Genomic DNA, 8,497 nt, shown 5'->3' with positions numbered 1-8,497 from the left:
GAAAGAGCTTGGGAACTTGCAGCCTGGTGGAGCTCACAGCTCAAAGCAAGGGCAGGTTAGGGTCCTGCGGTCTCTTCTTGATCTTCAACTCCTGTAGGGAAGGAAAAGCCTTGCAGTTATTTTTTGTTTTATTTTATTTTTTTTTTGCATGACACACAGGCGATTAGACTTTTATTTATTTTATTTTTTTAAGATTTTTGCTATAGGGCTGTGCACTTGCCTGCCTGAGGGACAGAAAATGAGAAATCACACACACACACACACACACACTCATGTCATCCTCTCCCCCAACCCCGCCCCCGGATGGCCACACCTCAATCCCTTCTCCTTTCAGGATTTCGGGCATGCATACACAAGTTCTTTGAGTGAATTCTAAGCCGCTGGGTCCAAGACTTGAACCTCAGTCAACTACGTGGGAGTTCAGAGATGTAACTGCTGTGCCATCTACTGATCCCCAACAGTTAGACATTTTTAAATAGGAAAATTATATGGATGCCTAAGGGCTCTGTATGCGTGAGGGGGGAGAAAAGGGAAGATCCCTTTTCATATATGTATATCTCCATGATTAAAGACAGTGTAGAATGAAAGCCCAAAGCTGTGGCTCTGAAACTTTTTTTCTTTTGAGAGATTTTTGCTACAGGGCATGTGTGCTTGCAGGAGAGACAGAGAAGAAAGTGGGAAAGTGAGAAATCACTCCCCAGAGAGAATGGCTTCCTTCAGTCCTTTGGGTCAGACCTTCATTCTCTGTTCACTCAGCCTTTTCAGATGGACCATGCTCCTGGAGATTTGCTTCTCTCTCAGAAACTTTTCTCCAGCCCCATATCCTTGCCCCTCATGAAGTCCTACCTCTGATCCCAGGACACTGACATTCTGGTCTGGGGACCCCAGCACAGACCCTCTACTGGGAGAGGAGACTAGGTATTGTACTTTATGTTGTAAAATGTGTATACATCTTTAAATTTTATATTATAATACATTTTATGTGCCTACATATAATATATACATTTTATATGCATGTATATATTTATACATATACACACATCTATGAAATATATACACTCATATATATTATATATATACATTTATATGTGTGTGTGTATATACATATATATAGTCACCCATAACAGAAAACAAATTCTGAATCTATTTTAGCATTTAGAGCACAAATATTTTATACTAATTATATAAAGGATACCAAAGTTCAAATGCAAATAAGATACTATTGATTACTCTAAAACATCAAAAAGCAGTGTAGTAGGTGAGGCACACACAGCACGGGGAAGATGGGGATGATGTGCACCATGAGAATGCACCTCACAGAGCTCCTTCTGCAGCAGCGTAGTCATGGGACGCTGAAAGAAATCCATTCTTTCCCACCAAGGCCATACCTTCATGGCCTCCCAGCTAATGAGTCCAGCAAAGACACTTAGGCAGGCTAGTTCCAAAAAGATACCAGGTGCTTCTGAAGGTTTAAAGACTTTTGATGGCCTTACAACATCCTTTCAGATTGCACAGTGTTCTAGCAAGAGTCGACCTTCCTCCTCTGACCCCTTCACTGGGGCCAGCATTGCATCAGAGTCTGACAGCACTCTCAGCCTAACCTCGCTTCTTCCTCCTTTTTTTCTCATGGACATTCTCCTTACTAACATTTTTGCCCTTGGAATCTTTTCCTGGAGTCTACTTCTCAGAGGACCTGGACTAACACAGGGGCCAAGTCCAGGGAAGTGGTCCTGGCAAAGAAATAGCCTGTGGGGATGCTCAGAGCTGAACAAGAAGGAAGCAGGCAATAAAGTGTCAGGCGGGGCTGAAAGTAGGCAGGGCTAGATCCTGTACGGCCTGTGACAACCTCTCTCTGGAGCTGGTCTTTCATCCCAAGAGCTTTGGGCAGCCATGGAAGCATTTTAAGCAGACAAATGGCAGCATTTGCAATAGCCAAAAGGCGAAAGCAACCCAAGAGTCCAAGACAGATGAATGAATGAGCGACATGTGATACATACATACAGTAGAATATTATTTAGCCTTAAACAGGGAGGAGATTCTGACACATTACAACATGGATGAACCTGGAGGACATTGCTCAGTGAAATAAGCCAGACACAAAAAGATAAATGCTATATGATTCCACTTCTATGAGGTACTTAGCATTGTCAGACTCATAGGGATAGGAAGTAGAATAGTAGTTGCCAGAGCTGGGGGAATGAGAAGTCGTTGTTTAATGAATATGTAGTTTTCCATTTTTCAAGGTGAAAAATGTTTGGAGATAGGTTGCACAACAGTGTGAATGGACATACTACCATAGAACTGGGTACTTACAAGTGGCCAAGTGGTAACTTTTATGCTGTAACTATTTTACCACAATGAATAACAATAACAGTGACATCAGCAAAAAGGCACTGACTTTAGTGTCAAATGGCGGTTAGACTAGAGGGAACGTGACTGGGACCAGAGACCAGTTAGAAGCTGGCAGAGTAATCAAGGCATAAGAGGGTGATTAACCTGGGCAAGTGGCGATGGGAGTGAGAGAACACATTGATCCCAGGAGAGGTGAAGTGAGAGAGAGAGGAGGCTGCAGCAAGGGCATTGGTTTGGTCAGCAGGGTGGAAAGTGATTGATGCTGCTATTTGCAAGATAGGGTAAAAGGAGGTGCCAGGATATGGGTTCTATAGCAGTATACATGTAAATTTTGCATGCTCTGTTGTTTTTAGTCACTATGAAATTCTGTGGGGTGCTGGGATAGAGAGAGCATCATATCTAAAGAGTTGACTGTAAGACCATTCAAAATGTAGAGTTAAAGCTTAGGGGAAACAGGGTCCAGCAGGTGGCGTGGCGGTTAAGAGCACTGGACTCCCATATGGCTGACTATGGTTTGAGTCTCAGACATGGCAGCTTGCATTCTTACTCTCTCTCTCTCTCTCTGGTCAAATTAAAATAAATAAAGTAAAATAGAGCAATTCTTAAAAAGAAAAGATTTGTTTAATTTTATTTGTTATTATTATTATTATTTTAAATTTCTTGTAGGTCTCTTGAGAGAGAAAGAGAGAAAGCAAGCCACCAGGTCCAGGACTTGAGTCATGATTGATCATGTAGGAGTCCAAGTGCCTTCACCACGCCACCTGCTGGCCGCAGTAGCACTGGTTTTAAAGCATCCTCCATAGCCTTACCCCAAATGTCAGTTCAGGAAAACTTTCTTACCAGTACACATATATAATCTTCTCAGGAAAGGCTTCTGTATAAGTATATAAGAACATCTTACCCATTCTTTATAGCAAGTGCTGAGAATAAAAGCTCCCATCGTTCCTAAGATGATAAAGTTATATTCTAGTTCCATTTATCATAGTACCATTTTATTAATTGCAATGATTTTCAGTTCTATCAAAATCACGTCAACTGTAACTCTGATTACAACTGGATGTTTCCAACTATGATATCATCTTTTTTTTTTTTTGGAGAGGTTTTCACTATAGGGCGTTTGTGCTCGCCAGCCAGACAGAGACAGAGAGATAGAAAGCGAGAAATCACCCCCCCAGAAGGGATGACCACACCACAACCCCTTCTCCTCCATTCTCCTCTTGGGATCTTGGGCACGCACACACACGCGCCCGGCGTGAGTTTTAAGCCACCAGGTCCGGGACGCAAACCGCAGTCGACTACATGGGAGTCTAACGACATAGCCATTACGCTAACTGCTGGTCCCCAACTATGATGTCATCTTGACCACAGATGAAGAAACTGCATGCTGCCATTAAAGACACTTTGCGTATTTCAAAGAGGAGTAGAAACAAATGAGATGGTAAAAAATAGACACAAAGACAAAGACAACAGTTACTGTGTGTTATTATTATAAAGTTATACACGACCTTCAGTAGTTCCCTGTCAAGATAATTTATATTACAAAGTCTGAAAAATATGTACATATATCATTTACTATAAAGTTTTAGGATTGTTTTAAAATAAGTATAAAGGCATGAATAGGGGGCTAGCAGGTGGCGTAGTAGTTAAGGCATTAGATTCCCACAGCGTTAACTGCAGTTCAAGTCCCAGATCTGACAGCTTGCTTTCTTACTCTCCCTCTCTCTTTCTCTTTCTATCTCTCTTTGGTCAAATTGAAAAATAATAATAGTAAATAAAATGACTTCTTTCAAAAAAATAATTAAAAAATAAAGGAAAGGACGGGAAAAAGGTACTGTTCTCTTTCCAAATCATTATCTTGAAAGGTATAAACTTATTCCTGAGATGTCACAGTTCAAACATTTTTAAATGATTGACTTCAAAAGGAGAATGGATGAGAAGGGACTGTGGCATGGCCATCCCCCCTGGGAGTTGATTTCTCACTTTCTGTCTCTGTCTCTCTCTGTCTTTCTGGTGAGTGCATGTGCCCTATAGCAAAAACTTCTCCAAAAAAAAAAATTTTTTTTTCTAACTCATATTATCCCAGACACCACTGCATTCTAGATTAGCTCCTTCTCATTCAGGACATTTCTGGTGACATTGTCACCACTTATGCTCTATGGTTTGGCTCTGGCTATAAGACTTGGTATGTGGCTAATTGAGCATAATCACTATGTATGTTAAAATAACCTTAAGAGATTTCTGCCTTCAGCCCCTGAGGAATCTGTTGTCTCTGTGCTTGGTTCTTTCATTTTGTACACTAAATGACATTCATGTGTGACATTTGCAGATTTGCCACAGTGTCTTTTTGCCAGAGTCATCTTGCAGAGTTTGTCATGTAAGCATCCTAGGATCAGGTAAAGCCAACTCTCCAGCATCCCTTGTTGGAACTGGAGCCCCTTGTCTGAAGGAAAAAGCCAGCATTCCCCCCACACTTGGCACGGCCCTCATACCGCTCATGTGTGGGAGAGCGAGGAGGGGCTTTAGGGAATCAGGCAGGAGAGCAGCTAGGCCAATGATCCCCTCTCTTTATGTCTGTGACTCAGCTTCTGCTATTCTCTAGCACTCTTTTTAGGACTTTATGATTCAGCTTGAGAAAGATACAGGAGAAAGCACCTGCCACGTCAAACGGAAGTGTTTTGCTGACCTGTTTTTGGTGAAGCACTGCATTTCTCTTCAAAACATGTTTGGAGGTATGAAGGAATGGAAATATGAAAAGAGCTCTATTGTTGTAGGAGACAGGAAGTTCTAATATTCATAGAAGATGGGGTCTTGGTTATTTTTTAAATTCCATTTTTTTTTTTTGGAGAGGTTTTTTCGTTATAGGGCGTGTGCGCTCGCCAGCCAGACAGAGAGAGACAGAGAGGCAGAAAGTGAGAAATCACCCCCCAGGGGCAATGGTCACGCTGCAATCCCTTCTTCTCCATTCTCCTTTCGGGATCTTGGGCACGCATGCACACGTGCCTGGTGTGAGTTTTAAGCCACCAGGTCCGGGATGTGAACCGCGGTCGACTACGTGGGAGTCCAGCAACATAGCCATTATGCTAACTGCTGGTTCCCATAAATTCCATTTTTTTTTAAGAGATTTTTGCTATAGGGGTGTGCGCTTGCCAGAAACAGAGAGAGAGACAGAGAGACAGAAAGCAAGAAATCATCCCGCAGCGGGGATGGCAACATCAAAATCCCTTCTCTTCCATTCTCCTCTCGGGATCTTGGGCACACACGCACATGTGCCCAGCATGAGTTTAAGCCACCAGGTCCAGGACTTGAAGCGTGGTTGACGACATGGGAGTCCAGCAACATAGCCATCATGCCAATCGCTGGTGCCCCTTAAATTCCATTTTATTGAAGACTATCAAGAGAAGAAAACGTCTTTATCCTTTTACTGAACCCAATAACTATTCACCTGCTTGGGTCACTAACAGTTCCCTTAGTCAAAGAATTACAGAATCAGAACGGCCAGGAACAAAACATTCCGCCCGTGCCAGGTGCTGCTCTGTGTGCTCTAGTCATTTACTTTGCACAGCTTTCTGAGACGTGTACTGCTATACCATCACCCCTACTTTAAAGATGAGGAAACCAAGGCACAGGGAGGCTAGGTTAAATAATATGCCCCCGTCATACAGCAAGGATGTGGCAGGGCCAGGATTTGAGTCTAGGGAGTGGGTCTAGAATCTGTGCTGTTAACCACTGTGGTACATCCAGATGCTGCCTCACAGGAGGAGAAAAGGCCTGTCTTTCCAGAAGCATTGGGCCACTTATTCTCTTTCCCACTCTCTCTCTCTTTAGTACAGTAAAATGCAGTCTTTACTTAATTCTCCAGTGTAAAACGTGGAGAGAGAACAGAGCCTGAATACTCATTTACTTTCTCGACAAATCTAAGGAAAGAAAATACACGCTTTATGGGTTTAAACGAGTCAAAACTGTTGGTTATTCTTTCTTCTGCAATACCTGGTGGTCTTTATTTATAATATCTCTTCCCCACAATAAAAAACAAAAATGAACAAACAAAAACCATGGCGTTGGAGCCATGTAAAGATATTTTCCCCTCCCTGGGGGAAAGGCAATTAAGTGAAAGTGAAACACATTCCTGGGTTAGCTGAGAAAGCAGAGAGAACTCTCAGAAGAGCCTGGGAAGACTTAGATTCTCTCATATGTAACTATGAAATTTAAACTAGGCTAGATTTTCCTGGCCCTAAGCAGGACAGGCAGTGCACTCCAAAGACTTCATATTTTTTCTCTCTGTACTTTTAAAAGCCCACCTTCTGAAGAATCTGATAAATGACTGCTGACAAAACTTGGTCATATATTAAATAATGTGTAGAAAGAGTTAAGAGTTGAGCTCTGAAGGACAGAACACATAATAAATGCAACAAGGGCATTATGAAATTTGTAAAACTTAAATCAAATCTCTAAAACCTGATGATTTTGCTAAACTAGTATAACTCTGGAAGGAAAAGCAGACATTCTCGTTTGCATCTTTGAGTTTTTAGTTTTGCTGACAAAACTTGGTCATATATTAAATAATGTGTAGAAAGAGTTAAGAGTTGAGCTCTGAAGGACAGAACACATAATAAATGCAACAAGGGCATTATGAAATTTGTAAAACTTAAATCAAATCTCTAAAACCTGATGATTTTGCTAAACTAGTATAACTCTGGAAGGAAAAGCAGACATTCTCGTGTGAATCTTTGAGTTTTTAGTTTTTTTGTTTGTTTGGGTTTTTGAGAGATTTTTGCTATTGCTATATGGTGTGTGCACTCACCAGAAAGACAGAAAGAAACAGAGAGACAGAAAGCGAGAAATCACCCCCGGGGAATGGCTGCGCCGCAATCCCTTCTCCTCCATTCTCCTCTCAGGATCCTGGGCACTCATGCACACATGCCCAGCGTGAGTTCAAGCTACTGGGTCCAGGACTCAAACCACTGTCAACTGCATGGGAGTCCAGCAACATAGCCATTATGCCAACTGCTGGTCCCATGTTTTTAGTTTCTCCCCCTACTCAAAGTTCCATCAAGATGTTACAGTGTCCTGTAACTAGGAGAAGAAAAAAATTTCTAAATAATTGAAAAAGAAAATGGATAAAGCTTTAAATGGTCAAGACACAATTCTATAAAAGGGATCTTTAGAATGTAATGTTTGTTAAACTTACTTGAAAAATAGGACCATTTTATTTTAAATTATTCCTCATAATACATTAAAGAAACAGTCCACAATAAAATGAGTATTTCCAAGAACATAATTTTATTACCTCTAGTTCTGTATGTGTTTTCAGTCTTTGACATCCATCTTTACTGCCATAACCAATGCAGTGTTGTTAAAAAGAAAGTTTTGACCCAAACTGGACCATGGAAGATGCAGGCTGCTGCGAGATACACTTAAAACAAGCAAATCAACATCGATAGCCAGAAACAAGTGTTTATTTCCAATATTAACATAACTTTTTACAAAAGTAAAGTTAAACCAACTGGTCATTATGTACATACTTTGGTGAATATTAGTATTTTACATTTACATATATATATGTGCATATGTAATCAAGTCAAAAGAAATTTTAAATAATTTTTATCTTTGAAAAATATATAAAACGTGACCAACACATACTTCAATGTGAGTGCTTGTTCAATATTCAGTGCTTAAAAATATTTAGAAAAACACTCCCAACATCTATTGTGGTAGAAGATACAAAAAGTGAAAGAGATAAAGAAATAGTAAGTGTTCGCGTTGACCTTAAGGAGCCGGGGAAGTGAGCAGAAAGAAGGTCTACATCTTGGCCGACTCACAAGGCATCGACCAAATGAAGAATCACAAATGAAGGATATCCGGTTTTTTCCAAGGCCAATTTCTTTCAGAATTGAACAGAACTAAGGAACTCTCATGACAGAGTAAATGAATTTCAGTTTTGAGAATGAGTTCAGATTATTAGCGGATGTGAAATTGATTTCCTGAGTCTTCAAGAGGCCTTCGACATTTACCCTACAGTCAGATAGAAGGTCAGCTCCTTAGATGTCGTGTGTGTGTGTGTGTGTGGGGGGGGGGCCCAGAATCCACGAGGAGAGCTAAGGAAGGTACTGTGGCACGGTCACCCCCACTAGGGGGTCCCTTCTCA

Source organism: Tupaia chinensis, unplaced genomic scaffold (genome assembly GCF_000334495.1).
Source record: "Tupaia chinensis unplaced genomic scaffold, TupChi_1.0 Scaffold139457_1, whole genome shotgun sequence".
NCBI lineage: Eukaryota > Metazoa > Chordata > Mammalia > Scandentia > Tupaiidae > Tupaia > Tupaia belangeri.
The sequence above is the reverse complement of the archived record's forward strand: the minus strand, read 5'-3'. Positions refer to the sequence as shown.